At 43.5% G+C, this 22,221-nt stretch overlaps 1 protein-coding gene across 3 annotated transcripts in view; it reads left to right on the forward strand.

Annotated features, from left to right (window-relative positions):
• PDE8A (phosphodiesterase 8A) overlaps nt 1-22,221 on the forward strand; it is a 195,677-nt gene that overhangs the window by 90,050 nt on the left and 83,406 nt on the right. The window contains exon 1 of one of the 3 annotated variants that reach the window (XM_084642183.1): nt 3,453-3,477. The exons of the other annotated variants lie outside the window; for them this stretch is intronic. The gene's annotated coding sequence lies outside the window, so the exon portion shown is untranslated. Of the gene's footprint in view, nt 1-3,452; nt 3,478-22,221 lie in introns of those variants that run through there. 3 annotated transcript variants of the gene reach the window in all.

A 22,221-nucleotide genomic window follows, 5' to 3' on the forward strand; every position in this document is an offset into this window, starting at 1 on the left:
TGGGGGCAAAGGTGACTGTCGATGTTATAGAATAACTTTAAGGACCACCCCCGTGGGTAGTCAGAAACTCTTGGCAGTCCTGTGAGCGGAAAGCCTGCAGGCTACTCAGCTGGACCACTACTAGCTACCGGTCCAGCTTGGACTTTCATCCATCCTTCTGTCCAGCTCTCATCTGCCCCAGGTGGGTGCTGACTGCAGTAGGGCAGAGAGGGAGTATGGGAACAAAAGGGAGCAAAGAGTGGAAATGAAGAACTATGAGGAATGAATAAGTGAGGCAGAGAGCCTCAGGGGGAGATAAGAAGGTGAGAGCAAGGGAGGGAAGATGAAAGGAGGAAGAAGATTGAAGCACGAGGCAGGAAAAGGGAGAAAAGGTCAGAGGCAGTGAGGAAAAGAGGAAACTTAAGTATAGACCACAATGAGAGGGAGGAGTGGTCATTCTGATTTCACTCCTTGGGCCTGCTAAAAAAGTCCTCTCTGACCCCCATCAAAACAGCTCCCAATGATCTGCTCCCAATGAACCGAGGACAAAAATGAGCACAAGATATCTGCCTTCTCACTTTGACTATTCCACTCCCTCTGTCTCAGTATGTGCAGGGGTGTGAGGGCTGCCAAGACAGTCAGCATTCCATGGCCGCATACTTCCTTTTTCTTTCTTAAAGAACCAACCTCTCACCTCGTGACAGTGCCTTAGGATTTCTCATGTGTCAGTTTCCTGTGTTCTACAATTTAAAAATGGTCAAATCCTTTGGATTAAAGCTTAGGTTGTTTGTTTTTTCATAAAATAGAAATGATAGGTGTGGCTTAGGTTGCTGAAAAATGATCCGGGGGACTATATATGTGTCAAATATATAGTCTGTAGAGCATCACGCTCAGTAAACAAGCACATACATACAAAAGGCCACGCTCATCCCTGCTGTGACCCCCTTGAGTGCACTGGAGTTAGGTGTGAATTGGATCCAAAGAACTTGCTTTTCAAATATTGAAACTGGTTTCCATGGCTTTAAAAGATTTTGCAAGAGGTTTTAGAGTCCATAGGCATTAGAAAGTTCCCAACCTCCCTGTATGCTTATGTCAGTTTCCTCCCATTTGTCTTTTGGCCTTGGGAAAGGTTCTGGCAGCATGGACTTTGCTGGGATTGCTATTGGCTCTTCTCCTTACCCTGGCTGGCTCTGGAGAATTCCCCCTCCTTCCCCCATATTTCAACACACTGGTTTCCCATTGTCAGTGGGGCTTGCAGGACCATGGCTCTGACTGACGACCTTTCATCATTAACTTTTCAAAGCTGGACCCCACAGCACATGCCTGTGTCTCCCATGGGCTTGTCTTGACCTCAGAATACACGGTTGTTCTTATTTCTGATACCTTATTAGCTCTGCAGCCTCCAGGGAAAGGACTCCACGTGCACGTCTTGAAAATGTGACCCTTCGAACACCAAACCTTCATGTTAGTTAGTTAAAGAGGTGTAACTAGCACTATGCTCAGTGCCTGGGCACTTGAGTGCCTTTTGCCAATTAAAACTACCACTGTGTTTAACAAAAAAGTCTTTCAAAATAAAATCCAATAACAAACTGCCCCTTGCTTCCTGCTCATTAAAAATAATCTAATAGTCCATTGAAAGCTTGGCTAAACAATAACATAATCTATGTAAAACTGCAACGTGGCGCTCTGTCCATACTTTGCCAGAGACTATTAATTGGGTGTCTGTTTCTGACCAGTGAGGAAGTAGGAGAGTCCTGTATGGCGTTATCTGTATGGCCTGCTGTTTGTATCACACAATCAGGTTTTCTTTAGATTCTAGAGACTTCAGTGTTTAACTTATGCTGCAGTAAAGGGAATTTCATCCTCCACTGTAAATTAGTTTCCAGCACTAAACTAGGAACACGCTTTCTGTAGGGACACAGTATTTGGACTGTATGCTGCTGACCTGGGGAACAGTTCCTCGTTTTAAATACTACTAATAATAATTAATAATGCAAGAGGGTAAAGATAACCAGCTTTGAGTCAACTTGATTAAAGTGAATAGAGATACGGAGTTATTCAGACCCAAGAAAGGGTGAAAAAGCAGCACAAACTGTACCTAAGCCTCTGAGTCATCTCTCCTCTGCTGGCAAGGAATCTTTAACCCTTTAGCAGAATTAGCAGAAAATCAGTTTTCAGGTGGGACAAAATCAAGAGGAAGGTAAGCCCTTTGGGGCTGTCTAGGTGGATTGGGTGGGGAGGGAAGCATTTAAAGGGCTAATAGGGAGAGTTCCGCTGTGGTAGATTGGATGCTGAGTGAAACTTCTCCAAAGCTAGAGTGGGAGAAAAGAAGCAATGGGTCTGGGGGACCTTGTTTTTAATGGCTTGGGGTCAGAGTGCTGCTAGGACTAGAGGAGTTTAAAGCAACACAAACTATACACACATAAGAGTGCAATGGCCTACAGGAGAGACATTAGTAGATTTGGAGAATCAAAAGAGAGAATATTAATTTTTATTATTATTTGTGTTGCAGTAGCGCTTGGGGGCCCCTACCAACATCAGAGCCCCATTGTGCTAGGTGTTGCACATACACGTAGGCCTGGTCTACACTACGAGTTTAGGTCGAATTTAGCAGCGTTCTCTCGATTTAACCCTGCACCTGTCCACACGACAAAGCCCTTTTTTCGACTTAAAGGACTCTTAAAATCGATGTCTTTACTCCACCACTGACGAGGGGATTAGCGCTGAAATCGGCTTTGCCGGGTCGAATTTGGGGTACTGTGGACACAATTCGATGGTATTGGCCTCCGGGAGCTATCCCAGAGTGCTCCATTGTGACCGCTCTGGACAGCACTCTCAACTCAGATGCACTGGCCAGGTAGACAGGAAAAGGCCCGCAAACTTTTGAATCTCATTTCCTGTTTGGCCAGCATGGCAAGCTCACCAGCACAGGTCACCGTGCAGAGCTCATCATCACAGGAGACCATGCAGTCCCAGAATCACTGAAGAGCTCCAGCATGGACTGAACGGGAGGTACGGGATCTGATCGCTGCATGGGGAGACGAATCCGTGCTGGCAGAACTCCGTTCAAAAAGATGAAATGCCAAAATATTTGAAAAAATCTCCAATGGCATGAAGGACAGAGGCTATAACAGGGACCCGCAGCAGTGCCGCATGAAAATTAAGGAGCTCAGGCAAGCCTACCAAAAAACCAGAGAGGCAAACAGCCGCTCTCGTTTAGAGCCCAGACATGCTGCTTCTATGATGAGCTGCATGTCATTCTAGGGGGTGCAGCCACCACTACCCCAACCCTGTGCTTTGACTCCGTCCAAGGAGTGGGAGGCAACACGGAAGCGGGTTTTGGGGGCAAGGAAGATGATGATAGCTCACATCAAGGAAGTGGAGAAACCGGTTTCCCCAACAGCCAGGATCTGTTTATCACCCTGGACCTGGACCCAGTACCCCCCGAACCCACCCAAGGTGGGCTCCCGGACCCTGAAAGCGGAGAAGGGACCTCTGGTGAGTGTACCTTTGTAAATCTTATACATGGTTTAAAAGCAAGCATGTTTAATGATTAATTTGCCCTGGCATTTGCGGCCAGTACAGCTACTGGAAAAGTCTGTTAATGTGTCTGGGGATGGAGCGGAAATCCTCCAGGGACATCTCCATAAAGCTCTCCTGGATGTACTCCCAAAGCCTTTGCAAAAGGTTTCTGGGGAGGGCAGCCTTATTCTGTCCTCCATGATAGGACACTTTTTACCACGCCAGGCCAGGAGCAAATAGTTGGGAAGCATTGCAGAACGAAGCATTGCAGCGTATGGTCCCGGTGTTTGCTGGCATTCAAACAACATCTGTTCTTTATCTCTCTGTGTTACCCTCAGGAGAGTGATATCATTCATGGTCCCCTGGTTGAAATAGGGTGGTTTTAGTAAGCATTCAGAGGTGTCCATTCCTGCTGGGCTGTTTGCCTGCGGCTGAACAGAAATCTTCCCCGCTGTTAGCCACACGGGGAGGGGAAGGGGTGAAGCCATCATCCCAGGGAATTGTGTGTGTGCACGTGGGGGGGGGAGTATTTGGGTTTCTGCTGCACGTGAACCCGGAAACTGCAGCCCCTCCTTTTAAATTGCCAACCCATTTTTAATGGCCAACCCAACGGCTACTTTGTATAGGAAATGATGGCGCTGCTGTTTGAAACCATTCCCACATGTTATGAAGGTTAAAGAAGCCAAAAGACTGGCTTACCATGGCTGCCTGCAAGCCAAATTCTGCTGCCTGGCCTTGCGTGAGTGATCTCTCACACCAAACCAGCATACCCTCAATAAGAGGCAAAATGCAACCTTGTAATGAAAGCACCTGTGCTATGTAATGTTAACAGTAAGGTTTACCGTGAAAGAGTGTACCCATTGTTCTATAAAATGTGTCTTTTTAACTACCACTCTCCCTTTCTTTTCCCTCCACCAACTGCATATGTTTCTCCTTCCCAGAGCAAAGGAGATTAGAAGGCGAAAAAAATGCACTCGTGATGAAATGTTCTCTAACCTCATGCTGTCCTCCCACACTGACAGAGCACAGTAAAATACGTGGAGGCAGACAATCTCAGAGTGCAGGAAAACACAATATGATTGTGCGGAGAGGTGGCGGGCTGAAGATGGAAGGTGGCGTCAGCTTGCTGAAAGAAGGCAGGAGTCAGTGCTCGGGCTGCTGGAGGATCAAACTCATATGCTCCACTGTAAGGTTGAGCTGTAGGAAAGGCAGCAGGAGCACAGACCGCCGCTACAGCCCCTGTGTAACCAACCACCCTCCTCCCCAAGTTCCATAGCCTCCTCACCCAGACGCCCAAGAACGCGGTGTGGGGGCCTCTGGCCACCCAGCCACTCCACCCCAGAGCAACAGAAGGCTGGCATTCAATAAGTTTTAAAGTGCTGTCTGGCCTTGTCCTTTCCTCCTCCTCCACCCCTACCGGGCTACGTTGGCAGTTATCCCCCTATTTGTGTGATGAATAAATAAAGAATGCATGAATGTGAAGCAACAATGACTTTGTTGCCTCTGCAAGTAGTGATTGAAGGGGGGAGGGGAGGGTGCTTAGCTAACAGGAAAGTAGAGTGAAACCGGCAGGGAGGGGAGTTTCCATCAAGGAGAAACAAACAGAACTTTCACACCATAGCCTGGCCATTCCTGAAACTGGTTTTCAAAGCTTCTCTGATGCATACCATGCCCTCCTGTGCTCTTCTAACCGCCCTGGTGTCTGGCTGCACGTAATCAGCGGCCAGGTGATTTTCCTCAACCTCATACCCCACCATAAACGTGTCTCCCTTACTCTCACAGATATTGTGGAGCGCACAGCAAGCAGGAATAACAATGGGAATATTGGTTTTGCTGAGGTCTAACCGAATCAGTAAACTGCGCAGCGTGCTTTTAAGCACCCAAATGCACATTCTATCACCATTCTGCACTTGCTCAGCCTATAGGTGAACAGCTCCTGTCCAGGGTTCCTGGGTACGGCTTCATGAGCCAAGGCATCTGCCAGCACCTGGGTCCCCAAGGATAACTATAGGCATTTCAACATCCCCAACAGGTTATTTTCTGGTCTGGAAAGTAAGTCCCTTGCTGCAGCTGTTCAAACAGACGAGAGATCCTGAAGATGCAAGTGTCATGTACCTTTCCCGGCCATCCCACGTTGATGTTAGTGAAACGTCCCTTGTGATCCACCAGTGCTTGCAGCACCATTGAAAAGTACCCCTTGCGGTTTATGTACTCGCCAGCTTGGTGCTCCGGTGCCAAGATAGGGATATGGGTTCCGTCTATCGCTCCACCACAGTTAGGGAATCCCATTGCAGCAAAGCCATCCACTATGACCTGCACATTTTCCAGAGTCACTACCCTTGATATCAGTAGCTCGGTGATCGCGTTGGCTACTTGGATCACAGCAGCCCCCAAAGTAGATTTGCCCACTCCAAATTGATTCCCGACTGACCGGTAGCTGTCTGGCATTGCAAGCTTCCACAGGGCTATTGCCACTCGCTTCTGAACTGTGAGGGCTGCTCTCATCTTGGTATTCTTGTGCTTCAGGGCAGGGGAAAGCAAGTCACAAAGTTCCATGAAATTGTCCTTACGCATGTGAAAGTTTCGTAGCCACTAGGAATCGTCCCAGACCTGCAGCACTATGCGGTCCCACCAGTCTGTGCTTGTTTCCCGAGCCCAGAATTGGCGTTCCACGCCATGAACCTGCCCAATTGACACCATGATGTGCACATTGCAGGGGCCTGTACTTTGTGAGAAGTCTATGTCCACGTCCTCATCACTCTCGTCACCGCACTGCAGTTGCCTCCTCCTCGCCTGGTTTCACTTTTCTTGCAGGTTATGGTTCTGCATATCCTGCTGGATAATGCACGCAGTGTTTATAATGCTCATAATTGCCGCGGTGATCTGAGTGGGCTCCATGTTCCCAGTGCTATGGCATCTGCACTGAAAAAAGGCACGAAACGATTGTCTGCCGTTGCTCTGATGGAGGGAGGGGTGACTGACAACATGGCTTACAGGGTTGGCTTACAGTGAATTAAAATCAAGATAGGGGGTGGCTTTGCGTCAAGGAGAAACAGAATGGCCCCCTCAAGGATAGAACTCAAAACCCTAGGTTTAGCAGGCCATTGATTTCACGGAGGAAGGGAGGAGAAAATGAATACAAAACAACTCTGGTCTATTTCTTGTTTTGATCCACTTTATCTATCTTTATACATCTTGCTGGCAGCAGACGGTGCATTACGACTGCTGACCATTGTCATCTTCAGGGTGCTCGGCAGAAGACGGTATGACTGCTGGCCATCGTCGTCTCCTGGCTTCTCATTAGAAGACGGTGCAGTAGGACTGCTGGCAGGACTGAATCGCCATGAGACGAAACTTAAAAGGGAAATGACCTGGTTGAGTCACTCCCATGTTTGACCAGGCGCCCCTGACCGACCTCACCGAGGTTGGTTAAAAGAGCACCCTGGAGTATGTCAACGATGGCTACCAGTCATACTGCACTGTCTGCTGCCAAAAGACAATGCAATACTGCATCTGCCAGCACCCAGGAGACATACAGTGACGGTGAGCTGAGCGGGCTCCATGCTTGCCGTGGTATAGCGTGTGCACGGGTAACCCAGGAAAAAAGGCATGAAACGATTGTCTGCCATTGCTTTCATGGAGAAAGGGAGGGAAGGGGGTGCCTGATGATATGTACCCAGAACCACCCGTGATAATGTTTTTGCCCCATCAGGCATTGGGATTTCTACCCAGAATTTAAATGGGTGGCGGAGACTGCGGGAACTGTGGGATAGCTACCCACAGTGCAACGCTCCGGAAGTCAGCGGTTGCCTCGGTACTGTGGATGCACTCCGCCGACTAAATGCACTTAGAGCATTTCTGTGGGAACACACACAATTGACAGTATAAAAACGCTTTCTACAAAACCGACTTCTGTAAATTTGATCTAATTTCGTAGTGTAGACATAGCCTATATAGTAAGAAACAGCTCCTTCCCTGAAGATCTTACAACCTAGATATATACAAGACAGACGAAGGGTATATGACAGAGAAGAAGAAGGTTGAGAAGTGAGTCACAGAGATTTAGTACCTCAGTCAGAGTCCCACTGGGAGTTTGTGACAGAGTCTGGAATTGAACCCACGTGTAATGCGTCCCAGTTCAAGATTTTCTTGAAGTACAGTTTCTGAGGAACCAATAATTTCGTTTAGAAAGGATTCCTCTCCCTTCATTCCTAGCCTGAGGTGCTAAGAGCTGGCTGTAGTATTAGGGAGGTGCATAAGATATCTTGTCTTCATTTAGCCATAATTTAAATATGCTATGCAAGGCATAATGTGCACTGAGGGGTTTTTCACCCTTCTCTGAAATGTCAGGTATTTGCTACCACTGGAGACAGGATACCAGACTAGATGGAGCTCTGCTTGGCTGTGGTATGATCATGCACATGTTCCAAACGTGAGGGTGCATGACAAAAAAAATGTCCACAATCTTAATTGTCCATATTCTCCTCAGCAAAGCACTGTTATCGGTAGTTCCACTACTTCAACTTATTGCACTGAAATGTTGATTATTAATTCATATGAATGTTTGTTTATATCTGTGCTTAGTAAAAACCAAATGTTTCAGTGCTTTTCTATGTTGATAATAAATGAATGCCTTTGATGTGGTAACACTGTGATAAGGTTAATGTAATTATATTTATACAGTTACAAAGAAAGAATTGCATGGATGGGTATCGTTGCCAAATGTATTGCTTCATTTGCTTAGTCATTTTATAGTCTGGGTAATAACGCTCAGAAAGACACAAGAAAATAACATTCAAGGTAAAGAGTGATTTTTTTCATAATTAAAGTTAAATTAAATTTAATAGAAAACACCTTTAAAATCCCAAATCACAAACTAAATTGGGAACTACATGTAGGCTGAAGGTCAGAAATGTATTTGGATTTTAAAGTATTTGAAAATCAGTTCCTTTTCCCCTTACCTGCCAAAAGTCCAAGTTCTCTTGCACAAGAGGAGATCACAAATCCCTGAACCGGAGCAGAGAGTTGCATGGCCCTGTGTATGTGACACATCCAAAGAGGGTTGCTAGATAAACGACAGTGTTTTTTTAAAAAAAGACCAAAATTTTCAAAACTGGATGCCCACAGGAAAGCTCCTAATTGCATATTTAGTTGCATAGGTACACATTTTTAAAGCACACTAAGTCAAGACTTAGGCTGCTGAGTGAATTAGGTGCTTTTGAAAATGGGACTAAGGCACTTTTCTGAAAATTTTACCCATAAATAATTTGGTCTGATTTTCAGAGGTGCTGAGTACCCACATTCCCACTGACATCAATGGAAACCTGGGTACTTACCACTTTTGAAAATCAACTCACTCTTAGTTGAGTGCCTAAATATGGATTTTGGAGCCTAACTTTGGGCACTTGGGTTTGAAATGTTATATAATACTCACTTGCTAGTTATAAACAGGAAGCTTTCCGTGGTAAATGAAAGGCCCAAAGTCATCAACTTCTGCAGAATCTAAATCCCATGATGCAGCACCGTGAAAAGTGACCAGATTCTTGTCCACTTTCACTGCAGCTGTTGAGTACCCCGGAGACAGGGACATTTACAAGGATCACAACAATTTTAGTCTGTTGTGTGGGTGAGCAGCAAACAGTAGGTGCACAACATCTTTGAAAATCAAGCTTTAATTGTGCATGTTGGGTACCCAAACACCAAGGGACCAAGAATTAAAGGTCATCTTCAAAAATGTGTCCCCTAATGCCTAACTAATCACTTCCGTTCTTCTAAGCCACTGGTGGGCAAACTTTTTGGGCCAAGGACCACATCTGGGTTGCGCAACTGTATGGAGGGCCAGGTAGGGAAGGCTGTGCCTCACCAAACAGCCTGGCCCCCACCCCGTATACACCCCTTCCCACTTCCCGCCCCCCCTCTCAGAACCCCCAACCCATCCAATGCTCCTTGTCCCCGGCCCAACCTTCCCGGGACCCTGGTCCCTAACCACCCCCAAGGATCCCACCCCCTATCCAACGCCCCCCGCTCCCTGTCCCTCGACTGCCACGACCCCATCCACACCCCCGCCCCTAACCGCCACCCAGGACCCCACCCCCTGTCCAGCTCCCCCTGTTCACTGACTGCCCTTTGGGGCCCCCTTACCATACCAGAGCCAACTACACTGCCGCACTGCCCGACAGGAGCAGTGGGCCAGAGCGCTTCCCGCTTGGTGGTGTGATTGCAGGGGAGGGGGAACAGTGGGGGAGGGACGGGGGCTAGCCTCCCTGGCGGGAGCTCAGGGGCCAGGCAGGACAGTCCTGGAGGCTGGATGGGGCCCGCGGGCCATAGTTTGCCCACCTCTGTTCTAAGCTCACCTTTCAGTATAGCCCTGAACTCTGCATTTGTTAGGGAAAGAGAATTAGAAAAAGCAGAACTGTAAAAAACTCAGTTCTGTAAAAACTGTAGGTGATTTGTCCTTTCCCTACATTTTTGCACATACAACTCTGAGACCATAGTGCCGGCTGACACTTGTCTCCTATTTTACTGAAAATCAACCCCCCCCCCACCTTGTGATTGCAAACTCTTTGCTTTTCTGTACAGAATGCAGACGTGTGAGAGAGGAGAGAAACTATAGTACCATGCTGTGCTTCAAGGTATGCACCTTTTCTGGGGAAAGTAGTCACTTTTTTCAAGGCCCAAAACTCACATGTAGACTTTTGAGACTGCCTTTCAGTCCAGGCATGTTTGTAATTATTTTTAACGTATTAAAGGCCTAAAGAGCCAAAGTCAATAACTTTTATGACCTGTTTAATGCCAAACATGAAACCAGAAGACTTGATTCTTCAATCACTCTTGCATTTGTTTTGATTCTGAGTTAGGAATGGTAGAATAAGAAAGTTAAACTGCACATTAGTTTTGATATCCTGACTTCTAGATTTTTTTATTAAATACTTTTTTTAGTGTACTAATACTTTTTCATGAAGTCTATCCGACTACCCCACTGGCTAATTATAGAAAAGAAGAAGCTGAAGACACACACTCATGCAAAGGAAAAACAAAATGGGCTTTTTTTGCTTCTTTATGATATATAAAGAAGATCTGAAAGTTTTTCCCCTCTTTTTTTAATACCTTCTCTCCCCAGACAAGAGTTATTTTTTCAAATTAGAAATTCACATTTGGATTGCCACTGGGGACTCCATGCTAGGAGTGGTTTTATCCACCCTAGACAATTTTTTTTTCTGATTTTTTTTCCCCAGTGATGCTATTATTGGTGCAGTTCCACTGGTGGTAGGAATGCTAGACAAACTTGACAGTGGTGAGGCAGCTAGTGTGCTGAGTCCCCTGCCTATCATACTGACCGGTATCTTCCCATTGTTTTCTTGTATCCCCATCTGTCTTTCTCCATCTCTTGTCTTACGCTTAGTTTAGAAGCTTTGTGGGCAGGAATCATCTTTTTATTTGTACAACGCCTACCTCAGTCGGGTCCTGGTCCGTGGCAGGTGCTGTTAGGTGCTACTGCAATACAAATAATAAATAATAATAATAATAAATACCAGTGGTGTGCGAGCTGGTGTGGACAAGGTGCTCAGAGGAAGTCTACATGCTATGGTGATACGAAAGCCAGTGGCTGCTGACTCTAGGAGAGCTAGTGTTCCCAGTGTTGATACCAATGATGTGGTTGCACTATATTTTCAGAGTAAAGCCGACTGTGGACAAGGCATTAGATGACAGGAGCACTAGAGGAATGATGACATCACAAGAGAGAAGTGACAAAGCTGGACAGCTAAGGAATGGAGGGATTTTTAGATAGATTGTTTAAAACACTTTGGTTTTGTTGTATTTTTGTTAACACGCATTTAACTTCAGTGTCCAATTAACAGTTTGGAGAGCAAACTTCTTTGTTATCATTTTAATTGCCCCATCCTTTCAATTAAGGTTAAACATTCAATTAAATATGCTTTGAAACTTCTAGTAAAATGAGGGAAGACCAGGTTTGACATTCCTGATATTTGAAAAAACCTACCAGGTCTTCTTTATATATTGGAAACAGGAATAAAGAGCACAATACCAATCTTGGAAAATCCTTTGCTGATTACCATTAAGACAGAATCTTCTTCTGGATCTTCTGTGTTAACTGTCTCTTTGGGGCTTGATCTTGTGATCCTTACTTGTAGTTTCAGTGGGACTACTTGGGTGAATAAGGATTGCAGGACTGTAGACTGCAGAATCATTGTGACAGGGACTGGGTTTTCTGTAGTTTGTACACAGCGTCAGCACTTAACAAATGAATATGTTACAAGAGTAATGAATAATAATAGTCACCTTGTTCAGGTCATCTTTCCTGTATGTGTTTTACGTTGTACCAGACCAGTCAATTTTCTCATCAGTTACCAGCTAGCTAGTAATGATTAAAAACTGTCCAATCATCATGCAGTTACAAGTTTGGTTTCCACCCTTCTCCCCTCCACACAAACCATTGTTTAATTGAGTAAGTACTTTTTCAAGTCAACAGACTTCATTGATTTATTTCATGCAAGTTCCTTTTTAACTGTCTGCATTATTACTATGGCAACAAAAATATAAACAGTATAAATGAGCAATAACCATAAGGAATTGTTACAGAGAACACATTTTGACTCTGTGTAAGTTTGTTGTTGAAACAAAAGAAAGGGAGGGATTCCTTCTTTCACAGAACAATGTCCAGGAAGAGATATACCGCATGAGCAAGAGGATGGATCACCTCAGTGGCAGCCTTAGTCTCATGTATCCTGTGTAAAAGCATTGGGGCCTTGCAAAGAACTATGCAAAATTTTGGAATAAAGACCCAGAAGTGATCAGAATTAGCCTCTTTTGTAGTCTGAGCTTCTTTGCCCAACAAGCAGCCTTTCACTAGGAATTGTTTGTCTTCTGTGAAATTTTTGCGGGAATTTAACTCCCTAATTCTGTTTACCTGATTAATTTCCCTCGCTGCTCCACTGCCCTTAGAGATTCAGTGCCCCAGTAGCTTTTTCAAGCTCTCATTCTGAGGTTGTTACACTCCTCCAACCAAGACCAGAAACAATACAATGAGACTAATCACAGTCAAACCATACAGTTCACTACTGGTGAACTCTCTAATACTCACACATTCACAATCAATCCACAGAGTAAGCACTTTGGGGCAGGGACTTTCATTTATACAGTGTACAGTTTGTACAGTGCCTCACACAATGGGACCTCAACCTGTTTGGCCTCTGCAATATAAATGTTAAATAATAAGAGTTTAAAAAAGAACACCTTATGGAGTGAGTGCTAGAGGAGCCAACTGGGGGGGGCGCTTTTCTTGACCTGCTGCTCACAAACCAGGTAGAATTAGTGGGGGAAGCAAAAGTGGATGGGAATCTGGGAGACAGTGACCATGAGTTGGTTGAGTTCAGGATCCTGACGCAGGGAAGAAAGGTAAGCAGCAGGATACGGACCCTGGACTTCAGGAAAGCAGACTTCGACTCCCTCAGGGAACGGATGGCCAGGATCCCCTGGGGGACTAACATGAAGGGGAAAGGAGTCCAGGAGAGCTGGCTGTATTTCAAGGAATCCCTGTTGAGGTTACAGGGACAAACCATCCCAATGAGTCGAAAGAATAGTAAATATGGCAGGCGACCAGCTTGGCTTAATGGTGAAATCCTAGCGGATCTTAAACATAAAAAAGAAGCTTACAAGAAGTGGAAGGTTGGACATATGACCAGGGAAGAGTATAAAAATATTGCTCGGGCATGTAGGAATGATATCAGGAGGGCCAAATCGCACCTGGAGCTGCAGCTAGCAAGAGATGTCAAGAGTAACAAGAAGGGTTTCTTCAGGTATGTTGGCAACAAGAAGAAAGCCAAGGAAAATGTGGGCCCCTTACTGAATGAGGGAGGCAACCTAGTGACAGAGGATGTGGAAAAAGCTAATGTACTCAATGCTTTTTTTGCCTCTGTCTTCTCCCAGGTCAGCTCCCAGACTGCTGTGCTGGGCATCACAAAATGGGGAAGAGATGGCCAGCCCTCTGTGGAGATAGAGGTGGTTAGGGACTATTTAGAAAAGCTGGACATGCACAAGTCCATGGGGCCGGACGAGTTGCATCCGAGAGTGCTGAAGGAATTGGCGGCTGTGATTGCAGAGCCATTGGCCATTATCTTTGAAAACTCGTGGCGAACGGGGGAAGTCCCGGATGACTGGAAAAAGGCTAATGTAGTGCCAATCTTTAAAAAAGGGAAGAAGGAGGATCCTGGGAACTACAGGCCAGTCAGCCTCACCTCAGTCCCTGGAAAAATCATGGAGCAGGTCCTCAAAGAATCCATCCTGAAGCACTTGCATGAGAGGAAAGTGATCAGGAACAGCCAGCATGGATTCACCAAGGGAAGGTCATGCCTGACTAATCTAATCGCCTTTTATGATGAGATTACTGGTTCTGTGGATGAAGGGAAAGCAGTGGATGTATTGTTTCTTGACTTTAGCAAAGCTTTTGACACGGTCTCCCACAGTATTCTTGTCAGCAAGTTAAGGAAGTATGGGCTGGATGAATGCACTATAAGGTGGGTAGAAAGCTGGCTAGATTGTCGGGCTCAACGGGTAGTGATCAATGGCTCCATGTCTAGTTGGCAGCCGGTGTCAAGTGGAGTGCCCCAGGGGTCGGTCCTGGGGCCGGTGTTGTTCAATATCTTCATTAATGATATGGAGGATGGTGTGGATTGCACTCTCAGCAAATTTGCGGATGATACTAAACTGGGAGGAGTGGTAGATACGTTGGAGGGGAGGGATAGGATACAGAAGGACCTAGACAAATTGGAGGATTGGGCCAAAAGAAATCTGATGAGGTTCAATAAGGATAAGTGCAGGGTCCTGCACTTAGGACGAAAGAATCCAATGCACCGCTACAGACTAGGGGCCGAATGGCTAGGCAGCAGTTCTGCGGAAAAGGACCTAGGGGTGACAGTGGATGAGAAGCTGGATATGAGTCAGCAGTGTGCCCTTGTTGCCAAGAAGGCCAATGGCATTTTGGGATGTATAAGTAGGGGCATAGCGAGCAGATCGAGGGACGTGATCGTTCCCCTCTATTCGACATTGGTGAGGCCTCATCTGGAGTACTGTGTCCAGTTTTGGGCCCCACACTACAAGAAGGATGTGGATAAATTGGAGAGAGTCCAGCGAAGGGCAACAAAAATGATTAGGGGTCTAGAACACATGACTTATGAGGAGAGGCTGAGGGAGCTGGGATTGTTTAGCCTGCAGAAGAGAAGAATGAGGGGGGATTTGATAGCTGCTTTCAACTACCTGAAAGGGGGTTCCAAAGAGGATGGCTCTAGACTGTTCTCAATGGTAGCAGATGACAGAACGAGGAGTAATGGTCTCAAGTTGCAGTGGGGAAGGTTTAGATTGGATATTAGGAAAAACTTTTTCACTAAGAGGGTGGTGAAACACTGGAATGCGTTACCTAGGGAGGTGGTAGAATCTCCTTCCTTAGAGGTTTTTAACGTCAGGCTTGACAAAGCCCTGGCTGGGATGATTTAACTGGGAATTGGTCCTGCTTCGAGCAGGGGGTTGGACTAGATGACCTTCTGGGGTCCCTTCCAACCCTGATATTCTATGAAAATAAGAAAATGTGCCCACAGACATCTTCGATGAACAGAAAAGGATGCTAAATACATAAGGGCAGAACCTCTGCTGGTGTAAATCAGTGCAGCTTGATTGACTTCAGTGCCTCTACACTAAGAATCTGATTCCTAGTATAAGTTGTTTGCCTATTTCCGCCAGACATTGTCAACAGTTTGTGGGAAATGCTTGGGAAATCTATTGAGATGGGTGTTGTTTTAATTCCTTCTATGAGAACCTTGAACTATTGGATAGGAATTTATTTGGTTTTCTAATACACCTACAGAGATGTGGGCAATGGAATTTATTCAAATAAGCACTGCTGGGAAAATTGTAACTCTCTATGGAATAGAACATAAAGGGCCAGCTTTTCAGTTGGTGCCAACTGGCTTAGATCCATTCCAGAGGAGCAACGCTGGTTTCCACCAGCTGAGGATCTGGTCCATAACGTGATACTGGCTCCGGATACTGGCCATTTGGATTAAGGTAATAACAGAAAGTAACTTCTGGTGTATCTACAATTTACTATCTGTAAGAGATGACACTGAGATTAAATTATCCAGAAATTCAAGATAACAAGACTTAAAAGCCCCTTAAGATGGTGTTCTTGGGAGGCAAATATACAATTTTAAGAGCCTGGACGTAACCCACTACCTTCCACCTTTAATAACTGGTTCCTTAATACATGGTATAATGTTAAAATGGAAAAATTAGCATAGTTTTTCCAAATAAATGGTCTGTTTTTAACAGTATAGACTATAGTGCAAATTCATCATTGGTGGAAAGAGTGCATCTGTCACTGAAGTTTGTGGGAGTGGTGCCTGTTGATGCCAGGACTGAGTGTGGCTCTTTGTTTCTGGATTATCCATTTGAACACCTGAAGAAGCTGCCAAGAGAAACAATCTATGTACCAAATCTCCTGAGTGAGGTTGAGGCTAATAAGCCCCTTCTCCACAGACTTTCATGTTCCATATATTCATGCACATGTATGTGCAGAAACTTGAGGTGATTTAAAAGATGCTTACCATGGCATCTTCCCCACACTCCTCCAACCAATACACTTTTGTTGAGTTAGGGCAGAATTTTGAGCTGCCTTTATAAGAGAGGAAGGTGCTGGCAAAATATTGCCCAGGAGGATCTCTCAACTTTAGATTTCACTTGGTAGGAAATAGCCCATGTTTGCTGGCCTTCAGGATGTGCGAAAAGGCCCATGTATTTCAGCAGTTGAGGGGGATGGGGTTGTGATAAGTGAGATGGGAAGCTTTTATTTATTTATTTTAAAATTCAATTTAGGGTCTCAGTGGGGTTTAGTAGTTCTGTGGTATCTGAGATTGGGTGGTTTTGGTTATAAGACCAGACACTAGTTGTTTTGCTGGTGAGGTTTGGTCTCTGGTCTGTTGTTGCTACTGTTTTTATGGGCTGTGATTTCAGTCCCATCTCTTAGGGCATCTTGAGCCATTGGGTAGGAATTTTTGTTTCATGGTCTTATTGTGTGTTCAAAGTGAAATTAACAAATGGTTTGTTTAAACAACAATTAAGAAAATAACTTTTTTTCTGTATGGAATTTTATAGTGTGAATTTTAAAAACAACAAAGTTGCCATGATTGTGTTTACTATAATCCCTATTTCCTTATTAATGCAACAGATTTGCTATTGCATGGAAAGCAAGAGAGAAAGGAGATGGCATATGAATTTGCAGTTATCAGAGTTGCTTTTGCTCTGTTAGTTTCCTAGTCCCATTAGGACACTGACTCTGATTCCCTTGACTTACTTGAAAGTAAACAAGATTTAATACACAGTTAATTACTTTTGTGCCACAATGTTTCCACCAAAAAAGGAAATTCTGTTTTCAGAATGGTTAACGGCTTAGCTGATATTGTACAGTATGTGCACAAAGCTTTTAAAATGTTTAGTTGACTATGGGCCTAATTTGCTATTTAAGCTGTGTCATACTATGAGCCATGCCCCTGTAACAAGCCAAGATAAAAGGAGAAGCAGTTTTCCATTCTAAGCAATCATTAGGCATTACACAACAATTTCCTTTTTGCTTTTTGGTCTGCCAGAGCCTCATTCAAGTTAAATAAAATAAGTGCAGCTAGTTTATTGTTTTCTTTTCAGTTCTGAAGTAAACATTTTTTTTTCTTTTGCTAATCTTTGCAAACTTCTTTAACAAGCTTATATTCTCTAGAGGTATCACTAAGGGTTGGTTTTGACTTGTATTTCATGCTCTCCTATCCATGTGGAATATAATTATACAGAAACCCTCTCGTCCTCAGATCTCTGGTGTCTCTAATACAGTACTTAGTTAATACGAACTAAACCTATATTTCAATTCTCTTTTAAAGGCTGTCTGTCAAAGCCAGTCCTATTGTTGTCTTAAAGGCGAGATGTACTCCTATAAACCTGAGCTGATTTTACTAAATATGAATATGTAGTATCATCCTTGTGGCACATAAGCTCCAACTGAGAAAAGCACTTAAGCATATACTTAACTTTTAACTTTTTACAGATCTTGGTATTTTCTCATTCATTTATCTGGGAGTTTATATCACACACACGCAGTATTCTGTAAGCACCTCACAAGTAGTTTATAACCATACCCTGCTGCATGGCAACTGAATTATATGTGCACACAGTGCTATGTGTATGCAAAAATTCCAACGTGGACACACACATCAGGATATGTGTGTGCCTAAGAGCTTGTCTACACTACCCACTGGATTGGCGGGCAGCGATCGATCCCGCGGGGTAGTGTAGACGCGATAAATTGACCGCCGATTGCTGTCCCGTCGACTCTGGTACTCCACCAGAATGAGGAGTGCAAGCGGAGTTGAAGGGAGAACGTTAGCTCTTGACTTACCTCAGTAAAGACACCGCAGTAAATTACGCTATTCACGTAACTGAAGTTGCGTATCTTAGATCGACCCCATGTGGTAGTGTAGACAAGCCCTAAATTTGGGACAGATTTGAAGATTTGGCCTATATGTTTTGAGGGATTAAAACTGCTCTCCAGCCCTTAAGATCTTCTTTGGATTCATTAACAATAATTTAATAAGTAAAAGCTTGTTAAATCCATGAATTGCGTATAAAACATCTCAAGAAATGGGAATACATTTTCTCACACGTGCGTGTGCAGTGGTCTTTCCTCGTAGGAAATGGAGACAGCTGCAGACCTGTCACTCATAGTACTCATCACAAGACAGACTTCCCAATATTTTAGAAGTTCTGCTTCTCTTTAGAAGATGTCTTTGCCTTCCATATTTGGCTGTTTGAAATTTTGCTACCTAGGCAGCATTCTTGCACTGGAAGGAACAAAGTAGTCACTCTTAAGAATCAGTTTAGACCAAGAAGAATCTTATCGAGAATTGCATCGGGTCTCTCCTTAACACCCGTAAAAACAAGTGTGCATTATTTTGTGTGATCCTTTGATTACGTTAACACTGTTACTTGGTTCATGATTCTTTGCTGATTATGAAATTTAAGTTTCATAAGTTTCGTTGTTTCATTAATGATTTTCCATTCCCTCCTTTCCTTCTTCAGTTTTCTGCATTCCTCTCATAATCTGGGGTAATTCTCCCCATTTATCTAGATGTTTCCATCCCCACCTTCAGATAACCTACAATTATTTCCTAATAGGCAATTCTATCCACCCAGCCAGTAGAAATACACTGCATTGTTTTCAACATTTCCAAGCACTTCTGAAATGAAGTATTTCAAAGTATACATTCTTATTTTATGACCTCTTTGGCTATACGGTGATTATTAATCATTACAGAAGCAAGAAAGAGGAAATGACATCAGTAGATAAGATGAACTATGCAATAGCAGAAGCTTTATTCACATTGAATACACTATTCATTTACACAAAAAGATCATTTCTCAATTCAAAGAGGAATATTCTAATTTAAGGTCTAACTTCGGCCATATGTCAAAATCTCTATGGAAACAAAGCTTACTACTGTGTAGTGATCCCATAAGAAACACATTCCCCTTTGTAGATGGGCTAGTAGTAGGTGCATCTAATCTTTGGAGCTTTAGATTTATTTTTTTCCAGACAAGTACTTTTTTTTTTTAACATCAGAAAACATTCTTTTCCTTTTTAATTTGTTTTTACGATGGTAAAGCTGAGATTTTTGGTTTTGGCCAGTTGGCTAATCTAATGTAATATGATCTAAGAATGTGTAATTTAAAAAAAAAAAACACAAAATATTCATTTTCCTCCAGATTGGTGGATGGCTTTATGAAACTTCATCTTAGATTCTCTCTGATTATTTAAATCCATTACATGGACAAGCAATGAAACCTGTAAAGATTTCAGAATAATCAATGAAATAAAATATTTGTATATAAAATTTTCAAAATAATATAAGTGAGAATGACAAACATCTATATATAATAAATTAGAAAAGAGGAATCCATAATAGCCTATTTGGAAATAAGATGTGGGGAGATATAGCAATCTTGTTTACAACGTGTATCTCACTGCTCTGCTACTGTACAGAAAATTGGAAAATGCTTGACCATGTGCTTTTCATTTTATATCGCATCTTCCAGCCAAGGATTTCAAAGTGCCTTAGAAACGTTAAATCAGCCTCACAACACCGCTGTACGTGGGTAGGTGTGTGTTCCCACCATTTTACAGATCTTAGTCTGAGGCTAAAAATGATCGAGTGACATGCTCAAGGTCACAAAACAAGTAACTGTCAGAGCCTGTCTAGGAATAGAACCTTGGCACAGTTTCCTCTTCTCCCACCACTGGATCGCAACATCTGCAATACCAGCGCTCAAGAAAAAGGATGTTTTGTTTTTTTTTCTTAAGTGGAAGGGAAAATTTGAAAGCCGTTTTCCAGGAACTTTCCTCCGATTATAGCTATCTCCACTCCTTCAACTGAGATGCTTCTATAAGGGTTCAGTTTGCAGAAATTTAAAGAGGGGAGGTGGGGGAAGGAAGGTCCCTCATAATAGTTCTGACAAGAAATATTAAAAATAAAAGAGTAAACTCTTATCAACAGATTGGTCAACCCAGCCTCCCACCCTTCCTTTGCTATGCTGGCCTTTGTGCTGTCAAACAATAGGATTCAGCAGCTTCCCTCATATTTAAGGTGATACACTGCCTGGCCATAGTCACCATGTGCAACGGCCATTGAAATAAATTAGAGTTTGGTGGTTGCTAAGAGACAATGGAAGGCCCTAAATAAATACACAAAAATAGATAAGAGATCTATGGTCATCTAAAATCCAGTAGTTTTATAAAGCCATCAGATCAGAGCACAACTTCTTTCACTATCCATATATTAAAACACCAGGGCTTAAAAGCCTGAAAATAAAAGGACTATGCTAGCAAAGAATGGTGATAAGATGGCAGATACAAAAGTTTTGCAAAAAGTCAGACTTCTGATAAAACAGATTAATTTATTAGACTGGTTGACACACCCACATTAATATTATTCTCTGGTAAATATTTTGGAGTTTCTCCAGGATAATCTGCTTATTATTGGAAGATCAGCTAGCAATATTTTGTGGAATTTTATGATGTCTCCAAAGTGAAAGGAGGGTTTAGGGCACTCAACATGTCATGAGAGCATGCCCTTAATTTAGAGTGCTCTTTCTTTGTTATACTCAAAAAGATAAATGAGAGCTAACTCCACATTTGATGTAAACTGATAGAACTCAGAAGACTTTAGTGGAGCTATGTTAATTTATACCAGGGGTTCTTAAACTTCATTGCACTGTGACTCCCCTTCTGACAATAAAGTTACTACATGACCCCTGGGGTGTGTGTGTGTTTGGGGGGGGGTCATAGCCTGAGCCCTGCTGCCCTGGGAGGGGGGGGGAGGGTGCAGCAGTCTGATCGCCATTACCCCAGGTGGGGGCGAAGCTCAGGCTCAGCCCTGGGTCCCAGCAAGTCTAATGCTGGCCCTGGCGACCCCATTAAAATGTGGTCACGACCCACAGTTTGAGAATCACTGATTTATACCATCAGAGGATTTTGGCCTTGAGAATGTTATGTTTATACATACAGATGTCCATGTCATACTTAAGATTTAGCTCCACCAATGAAACTAATATGGGCTTTTTGTTACATAGCCCACACAGACTTTATTACCCACCCTCAAATATGGGAGAATTCTTGCATTTTTAATAAAATTGGAAAAAACATCAACACAAGAACAACATGCCTGGCATTTCCAGCTTTATATATGAGGCCTGTGTTAAATTCAGGGATTTTTTAAAAATCAGTGATGCTATTATTGCTGTTAGAAACTAACACCTGGGTATGACTGAGAGAAAATATGAAAACAGAGCCTGAATCGTCTCCCACTTACATGTCTAGGTCCTCTTCAGATCTGACCCAGCTCAGTAGTAGCCAAAACTTTTTTCTGTTTGACTATTCAGTGCTCAATATAAAATGCGTTGGGGGTTCTTGTTCTGATTCATAGTAAATTATTGCCCCGCTGTACCATCAAACTTCTACCTTGGTTTGCATGAAACAGCCAGCACCCTTGTTAGCAGACTCAGCAGAGAAGCTAAGGCCTTGTCTGCGCTACTGAGTATTGTCAGTGCAAGTTATGCCCACAATCAAAAACTGGTATAATTACATCGCTTGTGCATGTTCACATAACACGTCTTCTGTCAGCAGGACACGTCCACAGTTTGTGCTCTAGCACAGGGGTTCTCACGACAAATTTTTGGTGGCCTCAGAGTGCGGCCACCAACACTTGCTGGTGGCCGCTCTGACAATTTTTCCTAAAATACTTAATTAAATTTAGGAAAAACAAATAAATATGCACAGATACATTGTAATCTATCTATGTAGGGATTTTTTCCAGACTCAGTAATATATATAGTGTACAGTTGTCTCTATTGTTTATTGGACCTAAACAGAATAGAAACACAAATAAAGTGCTTTTCATTTTTCTTATTGTTTCTTTTGATGTTTCTGGTTGTTTTTTTAAAGACTTGCTAGCTAGTAAGTTTGCTGTGAAAAGTGATATTAACAAGCATACAAGTATCACTTTTCACCACAGACTTACTCAGTCCTGGCAAGCCCCAGAGACAAATTAAGCCCTGGATGGGGAGGTAGATACAGAGACAGCAGGGGCCAGTGGTGATAGGGCACTGGGGGAG

This window comes from Lepidochelys olivacea, assembly GCF_965140295.1.
Source record: "Lepidochelys olivacea isolate rLepOli2 genome assembly, chromosome: 10".
In the NCBI taxonomy this organism is placed as follows: Eukaryota; Metazoa; Chordata; order Testudines; family Cheloniidae; genus Lepidochelys; species Lepidochelys olivacea.